Source organism: Triticum urartu, chromosome 3A (assembly GCF_056163025.1).
Source record: "Triticum urartu cultivar PI428250 chromosome 3A, HENAU_Tu73, whole genome shotgun sequence".
Taxonomy (NCBI): Eukaryota; Viridiplantae; Streptophyta; class Magnoliopsida; order Poales; family Poaceae; genus Triticum; species Triticum urartu.
This window is the reverse complement of record NC_141875.1, coordinates 475,849,830-475,865,887: the sequence shown is the minus strand read 5'-3', so window position 1 is coordinate 475,865,887 and position 16,058 is coordinate 475,849,830.

Here is a 16,058-nt window from a genome sequence, read left to right as displayed (position 1 = left end):
GATTCATTAAGAGATGCCTTCAGATTGGCGTTTTCTTCCTCCAGCGCCCCGACTGAGGCCAGCTTCTTGTCAGCAAGTGCAGTCTTCTCCTGAGCCTCCTTTCACGCAGCAACAAGATCGAGGTCCTTTTTCGCTAGAGCCTGCTTCATTTTCTTTGAAAGATATGCAATCGGGTTAGACAGAAGAACGAGGAGATGACTTGTGAGTCGGCCAAGTTAAACAGTCGACCGGTTGTTACCTTCCATACCAGTTGTCTCGTCTTTGGCCTTCTGCAAGTTCTACTTAGCTAGCTCCAAGTCAATACTGAGTTGTCTCTGCTTCTTGTCGAATTCGGCAAATTTGGAGATGATCTCACAAGATTTCTGAAGTCAATAAATGTTACATCAGTGGACAGAATCAAAAGTTATTCATTCCCGAGTGAAAAGAATTCTCAGACTACCACAGAATCAAACATTCAACAGTAGTCCTGGGGACTACACCCAGTGGGTGCACTTAGCGTGCACCCACTGGTTCAAATTACACTCGACATGATCCGTTCAGACCGAGTGAGAAAGTTCTGATTCTCAGACCATAGCTGACTGCTCACAGTCAACTATGGTCTCAGGGACTACACCCAGTGGGTGCACTCAGCGTGCCCCCACTGGTTCAAAGACTTAATCGACACAACCTAGTCGACTCAAGAAGCAAAAATATTCAGCAGTACTATTCAGCAATAAATTAAACATCGAGTGGGTGTACAAATGCAAAATGCAGACTGACGAAAAGATGCACAAGGAAAATTTTCGGGTAGCATATCCTAACAGAACAAGCGACAAGCTAAGGGATCAGTTGGCAATCAACCAACCTAGACGTTACTTCGGAGAGCTCCCCGAACCACCTTCATCTGGTCCATCATGATGCCTGCCTAGCGTATAGCTTCCTTGGCAGCACCCACTTGGTCCTCCGAGACGTGATGTGCAGTGAATAGTGAAGACGGCATATCGGCTGGCATCTATGTAGTCAACGCCGAAGGCTGAGCACTCGACAATGGTACGACAAAAGTCACAGAAGCCCGGTTGGCATCACCGATCTCCTGGATCACTGGCTCCGTCACTGGCGTCGACTAGAGCACCTTGCCAGTTGATGTATTCTTACTTCTCCCTCCCATGGGCCTCAGCGTCACATCCTTATCGTCGTCTGGCAGATCAATTACATTGGGAGGAGCTTCAAAAAGAATTAACCGCCAGAATTCAGTCGACCAACAAAATGGCTAAGAAAGCAAAGACAAGTTTGCAAAAGTCATAACCAGGTTAGAAGTGACCGCGTCTTCCACATCCTCGTCATCATCCCTGTAAACAGAAGTCCCAGAAGTAGTAGCTCTGCAAGTTTCAAGATTCACTCGGTCAAATGAGGAAGAGAGTCGACAGCACAAGTCCTTGATCAAAAAGTGAGGACAAGACACTTACGCAGAAGCAACAAGGACATTGATCTTGATCTTGGGCAGGGTCTTCCGAGACTTCGTGCTGTAACTTTGGGCTGCTTTGGAGCCTTCTCAGTCGGCACAGGGGAAGAGGTCCAAGTGCGCTTGGAAGTCTGTCCGGTCGGCTTATCCACTTTACCACGGATACTTGCTGGTCATGCTTATGCTTGGAACACTTTTCGTTGCGAGGTGGCGACTCGACTTCTTCACCACTGCTCGAGTCCTCGCTTTCCTCCTCCTCTTCTCCTCCATCAGACTGCCAATCCATGCTTTCGCCTCCGCTTTCTTCTCCTTCCTGGTACTGCTCTTGCTCCCCGTTCGGCATTGAGTACGTCTCCGTATAAATCTGTGACGCAAAAAAGGTGAACAAAGGATGGTCGACTCAATAAACAACTACAAGTCAGAATGAAAAACACTCGGAAATAAAGAATAGACCTCGTCTGGTTGATTGTTGTTGTCGAATGGTAAAACTCTTCGGGACCCCCTGGGGTTATCCTTGTTTCCTGTGATGCCTTGCACCCACTGCGCCACGGTCTTCTCATCAACGTCCTCCGGGTGGATCCCAGTGGAATCTCCAATCCCCGAGTACATCCCCATGGAGTGATCACGAGCCTGGAGGGGCTGGATACGTCGACTGAGGATAGATCCATACCAGTCACACCCTCATGGATCACCTGAACTACTCGCTCCATCAACATGGTCACCTCCACCTTCTCTGCTAGAGTCACTCTCAAGGAAGTAGGTTTCTGGACTCGCTCTAAGGAAAAGGGAGGGAGACCAGTCGAATGACCAGGGGTCGACTTGTCTTTACAATAAAACCAAGTCGACTGCCACCCTCTAACCGAGTCAGGGAGAGTCATCGTGGGAAAAGCGCTCTTCCCCCCTCATCTGGATACCTAAGCCCCCACACATCTTGATCACTTGGGTTTTCTCGTCACTCGGGCTAGCTTTTTTCACAATCTACGAGTGGCATGTGAAGATGTGCTTAAACAGACCCCAGTGTGGTCGGCAGCCCAAGAAATTCTCACACAAGGAGACATAGGCAACAAGGTACGTGATAGTGTTGGGAGAGAAATGGTGGAGTTGAGCTCTGAAGAAGTTCTAAAATGCACGGAAAAAGGGATGTGGGGGCAATGAAAAACCGCGATCGACGTGAGTGGCGAGTAAGACACAGTCACCCTCCCGAGGCTGCGGCTCAGTTTCATCCCCCGGGAGCCTCCAGGAACCATGCTCAATCAGCCCGCTCTCAGCCAGATCTTGCTGTTGGCGAACGTAGCAGAAATTCAAAATTTTCCTACGTGTCACCAAGATCTATCTATGGAGAGACCAGCAACGAGGGGAAGGAGAGTGCATCTACATACCCTTGTAGATCGCTAAGCGGAAGCGTTCAAGTGAACGGGGTTGATGGAGTCGTACTCGTCGTGATTCAAATCACCGATGATCCTAGCGCCGAACGGACGGCACCTCCGCGTTCAACACACGTACGGAATGAAGACGTCTCCCATGCCTTGATCCAGCAAGGAGGAGGGAGAGGTTGATGGAGATCCAGCAGCACGACGGTGTGGTGGAAGTAGCGGGATTCCAATAGGGCTTCGCTAAGCGCTGCGGGAAGAGGGAGATGTGTCACGGGAGGGAGAGGGAGGCGCCAGGCCTTAGGTTGGTTTGCTCCTCCTTTTTCCCCACTATATATAGGGCCAAGGGAGAGGAGGAGGCGCAGCCCTTGCCCCTTCCTCCAAGGAAGGGTGCGGCTAAGGGTGGGGAGGAGTCCATCCTCCCCAAGGCACCTCGGAGGTGCCTTCCCCCTTTAGGACTCTCCCCTTTTTTCTCTCTCTTGGCGCATGGGCCTCTTGGGGCTGGTGCCCTTGGCCCATATAGGCCAAGGCACACCCCCTACAGCCCATGTGGCCCTCCGGGGCAGGTGGCCCCACCCGGTGGACCACCGGGACCCTTCCGGTGGTCCCGGTACAATACCGGTGACCCCGAAACTTGTCCCGATGGCCGAAATAGCACTTCCTATATATAATTCTTTACCTCCGGACCATTCCGGAACTCCTCGTGACATCCGGGATCTCATCCGGGACTCCGAACAACTTTCGGGTTACCGCATACTAATATCTCTACAACCCTAGCGTCATCGAACCTTAAGTGTGTAGACCCTACGGGTTCGGGAGACATGCAGACATGACCGAGACGTTCTCCGGTCAATAACCAACAGCGGGATCTGGATACCCATGTTGGCTCCCACATGTTCCACGATGATCTCATCGGATGAACCACGATGTCAAGGACTTAATCAATCCCGTATACAATTCCCTTTGTCTATCGGTATGTTACTTGCCCGAGATTCGATCGTCGGAATCCAATACCTAGTTCAATCTCGTCACCGGCAAGTCTCTTTACTCGTTCCGTAACACATCATCCCGTGATCAACTCTTTGGTCACATTGCGCATATGATGATGTCCTACCGAGTGGGCCCAGAGATACCTCTCCGTTTACACGGAGTGACAAATCCCAGTCTCGATTCGCGCCAACCCAACAGACACTTTCGGAGATACCTGTAATGCACCTTTATAGTCACCCAGTTACGTTGTGACGTTTGATACACCCAAAGCATTCCTACGGTATCCGGGAGTTGCACAATCTCATGGTCTAAGGAAATGATACTTGACATTAGAAAAGCTATAGCATATGAACTACACGATCTAGTGCTATGCTTAGGATTGGGTCTTGTCCATCACATCATTCTCCTAATGATGTGATCCCGTTATCAATGACATTCAATGTCCATGGTTAGGAAACCATAACCATCTATTGATCAACGAGCTAGTCAACTAGAGGCTTACTAGGGACATGGTGTTGTCTATGTATCCACACATGTATCTGAGTTTCCTATCAATACAATTATAGCATGGATAATAAACGATTATCATGAACAAGGAAATATAATAATAACTAATTTATTATTGCCTATAGGGCATATTTCCAACAGTCTCCCACTTGCACTAGAGTCAATAATCTAGTTCTCATCGCCATGTGATTAACATTCACAGGTCACATCGCCATGTGACTAACACCCAAGAGTTTACTAGAGTCAGTAGTCTAGTTCACATCACTATGTGATTAACACTCAATGAGTTCTAGGTTTGATCATGTTGCTTGTGAGAGAGGTTTTAGTCAACGGGTCTAAACCTTTCAGATCCGTGTGTGCTTTACAAATCTCTATGTCATCTCCTAGATGTAGCTACCACGTTCTATTTGGAGCTATTCCAAATAACTGTTCTACTTGGAGCTATTCTAAATTGTTTCTCTATTATATGCATCCGGTATCTCTACTCAGAGCTATCCGGATAGGTGTTAAGCTTGCATCGACGTAACCCTTTACGACGAACTCTTTTACCACCTCCATAATCGAGAAAATTCCTTAGTCCACTGGTTACTAAGGATAACTTTGACTGTTGTCCCGTGATCCATTCTTGGATCACTCTTGTACCCCTTGACTGACTCATGGCAAGGCACACTTCAGGTGCGGTACACAGCATAGCATACTGTAGAGCCTACGTCTTAAGCATAGGGGACAACCTTCGTCCTTTCTCTCTATTCTGCCGTGGTCGAGCTTTAAGTCTTAACTTCATACCTTACAACTCAGGCAAGAACTCCTTCTTTGACTGATCCATCTTGAACACCTTCAAGATCATGTCAAGGTATGTGCTCACTTGAAAGTACCATTATGCGTTTTGATCTATCCTTATAGACCTTGATGCTCAATGTTCAAGTAGCTTGATCCAGGCTTTCCATTGAAAAACACTTTCCCAATAACCCTATATGCTTTCCAGAAATTCTACATCATTTCTGATCAACAATATGTCAACATATACTTATCAGAAATTCTATAGTGCTCCCACTCACTTCTTTGGAAATACAAGTTTCTCATAAACTTTGTATAAACCCAAAATCTTTGATCATCTTATCAAAGCATACATTCCAACTCCGAGATGCTTACTCCAGTCCTCAGAAGGATTGCTGGAGCTTTGCATACTTATTAGCATCTTTCAGGATTGACAAAACCTTCCGGTTGTATCACATACAACCTTTCCTCAAGAAAATCGTCGAGGAAACAATGTTTTGACATCCTATCTGCAAGATTTCATAAATAATGCAGTAATCGCTAATATAATTCCAACAGACTCTTAGCATCGCTACGAGTGAGAAAGTCTCATCGTAGTCAACTCCTTGAACTTGTCGGAAAACATCTTAACGACAAGTCGAGCTTTCTTAATGGTGACATTTACCATCATTGTCCGTCTTCCTTTTAAAATCCATCTGTACCTAATAGCCTTACGACCATCAAGTAGTTCTTCCAAAGTCTACACTTTGTTTTCATATATGGATCCTCTCTCGGATTATATGGCCTCGAGCCATTTATCGGAATCCAGGCCCACCATCGCTTCTCCATAGCTCGTAGGTTCATTGTTGTCTAGCAACATGACTTCTAAGACAGGATTACGTACCACTCTGAAGTAGTACGCATCCTTGTCATCCCACGAGGTTTGGGAGTGACTTGATCCGAAGTCTCATGATCAATATCATAAGCTTCCACTTCAATTGGTGTAGGTGCCACAGGAACAACTCTTTGTGCCCTGCTATACACTAGTTGAAGTGACGGTTCAATAACCTCATCAAGCCTCCACCATCCTCCCACTCAATTCTTTCGAGAGAAACTATTCCTTGAGAAAGGACCCGATTCTTGATACAATCCCTTATTGCTTTCGGATCTGAGACAGGAGGTATACCCAGCTGTTTTTGGGTTGTCCTATGAAGATGCATTTATCCGCTTTGGGTTCGAGCTTATCGGCCTGAAACTTTTTCACATAAGCGTCGCAGCCCCAAACTTTTAAAGAAATGACAGCTTAGGTTTCTCTAAACCATAGTTTATACGGTGTCATCTCATCGGAATTACGTGGTGCCCTATTTAAAGTGAATGTGGTTGTCTTTAATGCGTAACCCATAAACTATCGTGGTAATTCGATAAGAGACATCATGGTATGCATCATATCCAATAGGGTGCAGTTATGATGTTCGGACACACCATCACACTATGGTGTTCCAGGCTGTATTAGTTTTGAAACAATTTCCACAATGTCTTAATTCTGTGCCAAACTCGTAATTCAGATATTCATCTCTATGATCATATCATAGATATTTTTATCCTCTTATCACGACGATCTTCCAACTTCACACTGAAGTTACTTGAACCTTTCAATAATTTAGACTCGTGATTCATCAAGTAAATATACTCAACATCTACTCAAATCATCTGTGAAGTAAAAACATAACGATATCCACTACATGCCTCAGCACTCATTGGATTGTACACATAAAAATGTATTACTTCCAACAAGTTGCTTTCTAGTTCCATTTTACTGAAAAAACGAGGCTTTCAGTCATCTTGCCCATGTGGTATGATTTGCATGTCTCAAGTGATTCAAAATCAAGTGAGTTCAAACGGTCCATTTGCATGCATACATACCAATAGACATGGTTCGCATGTCTCAAACTTTTCAAAAATGAGTGAGCCCAAAGATCCAGCAACATGGAGCTTCTTCATGCGTTTTATACCGATATGACTTACGTGGCAGTGCCACAAGTAGGTGGTACTATCATTACTATCTTTTGGCATGAACATGTGTATTACTACGATCGAGATTCAATAAACCATTCATTTTAGGTGTAAGACCATTGAAGGTATTATTCAAATAAACAGAGTAACCATTATTCTTCTTAAATGAATAACCGTATTGCGATAGACATAATCCAATCATGTCTATGCTCAACGCAAACACCAATCTCGATGGTAGGGGGAGCGTACGATATTTGATCAACCTTGGAAATACTTCCAACACATATCGCCAGCTCACCTTTAGCTAGTCTCCGTTTATTCCGCAGCTTTTATTTCGAGTTACTAACACTTAGCAACCGAACCGGTATCTAATACCCTGGTGCTACTAGGAGTACTAGTAAAGTACGCATTAACATAATGTATATCCAATATACTTCTACAGCCTTCTAATCTACCAAGTATCTAGGGTAATTCTGCTCCAGTGGCTGTTCCCCTTATTACAGAAGCACTTAGTCTCGGGTTTGGGTTCAACCTTGGGTTTCTTCACTAGAGCAGCAGCTGAATTGCCGTTTCATGAAGTGTCCCTTTTGCCCTTGCCCTCCTTGAAACTAGTGGTTTCACAAACCATCAACAATTGATGCTCCTTCTTGATTTCTACTTTTGTGTCAAACATCGCGAATATCTCAAGGATCATCATATATGTCCCTGATATATTATAGTTCATCACGAAGCTCTAGCAGCTTGGTGGTAATGACTTTGAAGAAACATCACTATCTCATCTGGAAGATCAACTCCCACTTGATTCAAGCGATTGTTGTACTCAGACAATCTGAGCACAAGCTCAACAATTGAGCTTTTCTCCCTTAGTTTGCAGGCTAAGAAAATCGTCGGAGGTCTTATACCTCTTGACGTGGGCACGAGCCTGAAATCCCAATTTCAGCCCTCAAAACATCTCATATGTTTTTGCGACGTTTCAAAAAAAGACCGTCTTTGGTGCCTCAATTCTAAACCATTTAGCATTACGCACTGAACTATCATGCAGTTATCAAAACATGTATGTCAAATGTTCGCAACATCCACAGACGACGTTCGAGGTTCAGCACACTGAGCGGTGCATTAAGGACATAAGCCTTCTAAGAAGCAATGAGGACAATCCTCAGTTTACGGACCTAGTCCGCATAATTGCTACTATCAACTTTCAACTAATTTTTTTCTAGGAACATATCTAAACAGTAGAACTGAAGCGCGAGCTACGACATAATTTGCAAAGATCTTTTGACTATGTTCAGGATAATTAAGTTCATCTTATGAACTCCCACTCAGATAGACATCCCTCTAGTCATCTAAGTGATTACATGATCCGAGTCAACTAGGCCGTGTCCGATCATCACGTGAGACGGACTAGTCATCATCAGTGAACATCTTCATGTTGATCATATCTACCATACGACTCATGCTCGACCTTTTGGTCTTCTGTGTTCCGAGGCCATGTCTGTACATGCTAGGCTTGTCAAGTTAACCCTAAGTGTTTTGCATGTGTTCCGAGGCCATGTCTGTACATGCTAGGCTCGTCAACACCCGTTGTATGTGAACGTAAGGATCCATCACACCCGATCATCACGGCGTGCTTAGAAACGACGAACTGTAGCAACGGTGCACAGTTAGGGGAGAACACTTCTTGAAATTTTAATGAGGGATCATCTTATTTACTACCGTCGTTCTAAGCAAATAAGATGTATAAACATCACATGCAATCAAATAGTGACATGATATGGCCATCATCACTTTGCTCCTTTTGATCTCCATCTTCGGGGCTCCATGATCATCATCGTCACCGGCATGACACCATGATCTCCATCATCATGATCTCCATCATCGTGTCTTCTTGAAGTTGTCACGTCATCTATTACTTCTACTACTACAGCTAACGGTTAGCAATAAAGTAAAGTAATTACATGACGTTTATGTTGACACGCAGGTCATAAATAAATTAAGACAACTCCTATGGCTCCTGCCGGTTGTCATACTCATCGACATGCAAGTCGTGATTCCTATTACAAGAACATGATCAATCTCATACATCACATATATCATTCATCACATCCTTTGGCCATATCACATCACATAGCATACCCTGCAAAAACAAGTTAGACGTCCTCTAATTGTTGTTTGCATGTTTTACGTGGCTGCTATGGGTTTCTAGCAAGAACGTTTCTTACCTACGCAAAGACCACAACGTGATATGCCAATTGCTATTTACCCTTCATAAGGACCCTTTTCATCGAATCCGATCCGACTAAAGTAGGAGAGACATACACCCGCTAGCCACCTTATGCAACTAGTGCATGTCAGTCGGTGGAACCTGTCTCACGTAAGAGTACGTGTAAGGTCGGTCCGGGCCGCTTCATCCCACGATGCCGCCGAATCAAGATAAGACTAGTAACGGCAAGCATATTGAACAAAATCAACGCCCACAACTACTTTGTGTTCTACTCGTGCATAGAATCTACGCAATAGACCTAGCTCATGATGCCACTGTTGGGGAACGTAGCAGAAATTCAAAATTTTCCTACGTGTCACCAAGATCTATCTATGGAGAGACCAGCAACGAGGGGAAGGAGAGTGCATCTACATACCCTTGTAGATCGCTAAGCGGAAGCGTTCAAGTGAACGGGGTTGATGGAGTCGTACTCGTCGTGATTCAAATCACCGATGATCCTAGCGCCGAACGGACGGCACCTCCGCGTTCAACACACGTACGGAACGAAGACGTCTCCCATGCCTTGATCCAGCAAGGAGGAGGGAGAGGTTGATGGAGATCCAGCAGCACGACGGCATGGTGGAAGTAGCGGGATTCCAACAGGGCTTCGCTAAGCGCTGCGGGAAGAGGGAGATGTGTCACGGGAGGGAGAGGGAGGCGCCAGGCCTTAGGTTGGTTTGCTCCTCCTTTTCCCCCACTATATATAAGGCCAAGGGAGAGGGGGAGGCGCAGCCCTTGCCCCTTCCTCCAAGGAAGGGTGCGGCCAAGGGTGGGGAGGAGTCCATCCTCCCCAAGGCACCTCGGAGGTGCCTTCCCCCTTTAGGACTCTCCCCTTTTTTTCTCTCTCTTGGCGCATGGGCCTCTTGGGGCTGGTGCTCTTGGCCCATATAGGCCAAGGCACACCCCCTACAGCCCATGTGGCCCTCCGGGGCAGGTGGCCCCACCCGGTGGACCCCCGGGACCCTTCCGGTGGTCCCAGTACAATACCGGTGACCCCGAAACTTGTCCCGATGGCCGAAATAGCACTTCCTATATATAATTCTTTACCTCCGGACCATTCCGGAACTCCTCGTGACATCCGGGATCTCATCCGGGACTCCGAACAACTTTCGGGTTACCGCATACTAATATCTCTACAACCCTAGCGTCACCGAACCTTAAGTGTGTAGACCCTACGGGTTCGGGAGACATGCAGACATGACCGAGACGTTCTCCGGTCAATAACCAACAGCGGGATCTGGATACCCATGTTGGCTCCCACATGTTCCACGATGATCTCATCGGATGAACCACGATGTCAAGGACTTAATCAATCCCGTATACAATTCCCTTTGTCTATCGGTATGTTACTTGCCCGAGATTCGATCGTCGGAATCCAATACCTAGTTCAATCTCGTCACCGGCAAGTCTCTTTACTCGTTCCGTAACACATCATCCCGTGATAAACTCTTTGGTCACATTGCGCATATGATGATGTCCTACCGAGTGGGCCCAGAGATACCTCTCCGTTTACACGGAGTGACAAATCCCAGTCTCGATTCGCACCAACCCAACAGACACTTTAGGAGATACCTGTAATGCACCTTTATAGTCACCCAGTTACGTTGTGACGTTTGATACACCCAAAGCATTCCTACGGTATCCGAGAGTTGCACAATCTCATGGTCTAAGGAAATGATACTTGACATTAGAAAAGCTATAGCATATGAACTACACGATCTAGTGCTATGCTTAGGATTGGGTCTTGTCCATCACATCATTCTCCTAATGATGTGATCCCGTTATCAATGACATTCAATGTCCATGGTTAGGAAACCGTAACCATCTATTGATCAACGAGCTAGTCAACTAGAGGCTTACTAGGGACATGGTGTTGTCTATGTATCCACACATGTATCTGAGTTTCCTATCAATACAATTATAGCATGGATAATAAACGATTATCATGAACAAGGAAATATAATAATAACTAATTTATTATTGCCTCTAGGGCATATTTCCAACACTTGCAAGTTATCCGGCTCGATTGTGGACAGGATCCAGTCGCCCTGAACCCAGCCGCGTGGCAAGGCGGATCTCGACGACGACCCGCTCCTGCCGGTCTTCTTGCCCTTCCCCTTCGCCACTCCCTTCTTTAAGCGCACCAGCGCTGCCGTCTTGTCCTTCGCCATGGCAGCAAGAGGCGCATGTGCGGGAGGCGGCGTCGGAGCAGAAGCGGTAGCGGTGGAGAAGCAGAGGAGGAAGAAGGAGAAATTGGGGCGCACTGTGCAAAATTCCCCAACTCAATGCCTTATATGGATTCATTTCCGAGTTACTGACGACTAGGCCCGGGCAATCATGTCAAATCCCGCAACTGTCGCTCGCTTGGTACGTGGTGAAAAAGGTGGCGTGGTGATCGAGGCGCCCCTGCCTAATATATCCCGATTACTGCGGCCTCCTCCGTCCCGCGCGCTTCCCAAAATTTCGAATCCCACAAGATCCGGGAGCAGCAAAGCATCCTGTCAGGCTGAAGATTTCTTCCATATCAACACTCGAAGCTTATCAACAAAAGTTCACTCGACTACTTTAGAATGGATCAAGGCGACTAAAAATGAAGTCAAAGTTGTCGCACGACTCATCAATCTAAGGAAAACGCTTTCGCGGCGTGTAACAGAGTCAGAACCAACTTCCACTCCTTTTTCCACTCGAACCCTGAACCATTCGGGGGCTAATGATGATGACATGTACCTAGGGTAGGGCCATAGGCCTGACCTAGACACCCTCCCCAAGGACATTGACCTAAAGTCAGAAGCATTTGAGGGATATCATCATTCACTCGACCAGGGAGTACTCACTCGACCGTAACAAGAATCACTCGACGGATAGAAGATCTAAAGTCACTCTATATGACAACGGTCAGGCGTTACCCTGTAGACTTAATAGTCATTCATGTATCTTTATTGTTGGCGTTATCAGTAACGCCCCATCTTTATGTACCTTAAACCCTGTGTAACTGAGGGCTAGAGGGGTCCGACGCACTCTATATAAGCCACCCCTCTCCTCTGGCACAAGGGTTCGCACCCCCTATAACTTCTCACATATTTCAGTCGACCGAGCCTCCGGGCACCGAGACGTAGGGATGTTACTTCCTCCGCGAAGGGCTGAACTCGTACATCTTGCGTGCATAATCTCACCGTAGCTAGGATCTTGCCTCTACATTCTTACCCCCTATTCTACTGTCAGACTTAGTACCACGAGAACCGGTTCCACCGACAGACATGCAACTTGTTTTGCATAAAGGTGGCTGGCGGGTGTCTGTTTCTCCAACTTTAGTTGAATCAAATTTGACTGCGGCCGGTCCTTGTTGAAGGTTAAAACAGCAAACTTGACGAAACATTGTTGTGGTTTTGATGCGTAGGTAAGAACGGTTCTTACTAGAAGCCCGTAGCAGCCACGTAAAACTTGCAACAACAAAGTAGAGGTCTTCTAACTTGTTTTTGTAGGGCATGTTGTGATGTGATATGGTCATGACATGATGTAATATACATTGTTGTATGAGATGATCATGTGTTGTAGAAGTTATCGGCACCTAGCAGGAGCCTTATGGTTGTCGCTTTATTGTATGAACTGCAATTGCCATTTAATTGCTTTACTTTATCACTGTGCCTTAGCGATAGTTGTAGAAGCAATAGTTGGCGAGACGACAACGACACTACGATGGAGATCAAGGTGTCAAGCCGGTGACGATGGAGATCATGACGGTGCTTTGGAGCTGGAGATCAAAGGCACAAGATGATGATGGCCATATCATGTCACATATTTTGATTGCATGTGATGTTGATCTTTTATGCATCTTATTTTGCTTAGTATGGCAGTAGCATTATGTAACACCCACAATGCGGCTATATCTCTGAAAGTGCATTATATCGACTAGAGGGGGGGTGAATAGGCGATTTTTATGAAAGTCTTCAAAACGTGAAAGTTTTGAAGACAAACGAACGAAATAAACCTATTACCATGCAGCAGAAGGTAGGCTACACTAGGCAAACCATAGTCAAGTATTCAATGAAGTGAAAGCACAATGACTAATAGCAGCAATGTATTAAGGATCAGGTAGGAGGATATTATGAAGCCAAACAGAACAGTCAGTCACTCAGTGAAGACAAAAGATAGTGTAATCATACAATGACTTCACAAGGACCAATAGTAAGTAAAGGGAAGGGAAGGATGAAACCAGTGACTCGTTGAAGACAATGATTTGTTGGACCAGTTCCAGTTGCTGTGACAACTGTATGTCTGGTTAGGGCGGCTGGGTATTTAAACCTTAGGACACACAGTCCTGGACACCCAGTCCTGAACACGCAGCTCAGGACACCCAGTCCTCACTGTATTCCCCTTCAGCTAAGGTCACACAGACCTCGCCCAATCACTCTGGTAAGTCTTCAAGGTAGACTCCCAAACCTTCACAGACTTCGTTCAGCGGCGATCCACAATGTCTCTTGGATGCTCAGAACGCGACGCCTAACCGGCTGGAGGACTCACAGTCCTCAAGTGTAATAAGTCTTTAGATCACACAGACAAGAAGACTTAAGTGATGCCTAACACTCTTTGGCTCTGGGTGGTTAGGGCTTTATCCTCGCAAGGAATTCTCTCTCAAAGGCTTCGAGGTGGGTTGCTCTCAAACGACAAAAGCCGTACTCTAACTCTGAGCAGCCAACCGTTTATGGTTGTAGGGGGTGGGCTATTTATAGCCACTAGGCAACCCGACCTGATTTGTCCGAAATGACCCTGGGTCACTAAGGAACTGACACGTGTTCCAATGGTCAGATTTCAAACTCACGCGGAAGCTTTACTTGGGCTACAAGCAAAGCTGACTTGTCCGACTCTGGACAAGTTTCGCTCTCATAGTCTTCACTCGAAGACATAGGTTTTGGTTAAGCATCACTTCAGTCATTCTGACTAGTTCACTTGGACCCCACTTAACAGTACGGTGGTTCCTATGACTCAACAAAGAAGAAACAGAACTACAAAAGATCTAAGTCTTCGAGCTCCATAGGCTTCATGCGATGTCTTCTCTTGTCATAGTCTTCAATGAGAATATCTTCATATACCACCTTTGACATCAATGTCTTCATACATTTTTAGGGGTCATCTCTGGTAGGAAAACCGAATCAATGAGGGACTTCTACCTGTGTTATCCTGCAATTCTCACAAACACATCAGTCCCTCAACTAGGTTTGTCGTCAATACTCCAAAACCAACTAGGGGTGGCACTAAATGCACTTACAATCTCCCACGTGTCGGGGCACAACTTAGAGGCATAACCGCATGGTAGTTTTGTCACAAGAGGGGTAATCTTCACATAATCCCATGTACTGAATAAAAAGGGATAAAGAGTTGGCTTACAATCGCCACTTCACACAATACATAAGTAAATCATACATCATCCAAAATACAATCAAGGTCCGACTGCGGAACCAAAATAAAAGAAGACAACCCCAAATGCTAGATCCCCGATCGTCCCAACTGGGCTCCACTACCGATCAACCAAAAAAGACATAAAACAATGATCAAGATCTTCATCGAGCTCCCACTTGAGCTGGGTTGCGTTACCTGCACTATCATCGGCACCTGCAATTGTTTGGAAGCATCCGTGAGTCACGAGGACTCAGCAATCTCACACCCGCGAGGTCAAGACTATTTAAGCTTATGGGTAGGAAAGGGTAGTGAGGTGGAGCTGCAGCAAGCACTAAGCATATATGGTGACTAACATACACAAATAAGAGCGAGAAGAGAAGTAATGCAACGGTCGTGAACTAGAAGTGATCAAGAAGTGATCCTGAAACTACTTACATTCAAACATAACTCCAAAGTCGTGTTCACTTCCCGGACTCCACCGAAAAGAGACCATCACGGCTACACACGCAGTTGATGCATTTTAATTCAGTTAAGTTTCAAGTTCTCTAGAACCAGATATTAACAAATTCCCATCGGCCACATAACCATGGGCACGGCTTTCGAAAGTTCAAACCCTGCAGGGGTGTCCCAACTTAGCCCATCACAAGCTCTCACGGTCAACGAAGGATATTCCTTCTCCCGGGAAGACCCGACCAGTCTCGGAATCCCGGTTACAAGACATTTCGACAATGGTAAAACAAGACCAGCAAAGCCGCCCGATGCGCCGACATCCCGATAGGAGCTGCACATATCTCCTTCTCAGGGCAACACCGGATGAACACTACGTACAGCTAAAACTAGCCCTCAAGTTTCCCCGAGGTGGCGCCGCAAGTGGATCTGGTTCAGACCAACCCTTAGAGAATCACTGGCCCGGGGGGGTAAAATAAAGAGGACCCTCGAGAGCGCGACTCCCAAGGGAAAAGTATAGGTGGTGGTGAGGCAAATGGTAAAACCAAGGTTGGGCCTTGCTGGAGGAATTTTATTCAAAGTGAACTGTCAAGGGTTTCGTCATACCAGTTTTATGATCCTTGATTTTGCGTTCCTTACGCGGTTGGGTGTTATGGAACAAACTTCGTCTTCACCTACAACTAGAAACGCTATAAGAGGGGCTGAGCAAAAGCGGTAACATAGCCAAACAACAGTTTGCTAGGAAAGGTGGGTTAGAGGCTTGACATGGCAATATGGGAGGCATGATATAGCAAGTGGTAGGTAGCGCGACATAGCAATAGAGCGAGCAACTAGCAAGCAAAGATAGAAGTGATTTTTAGGGTATGGTCATCTTTCC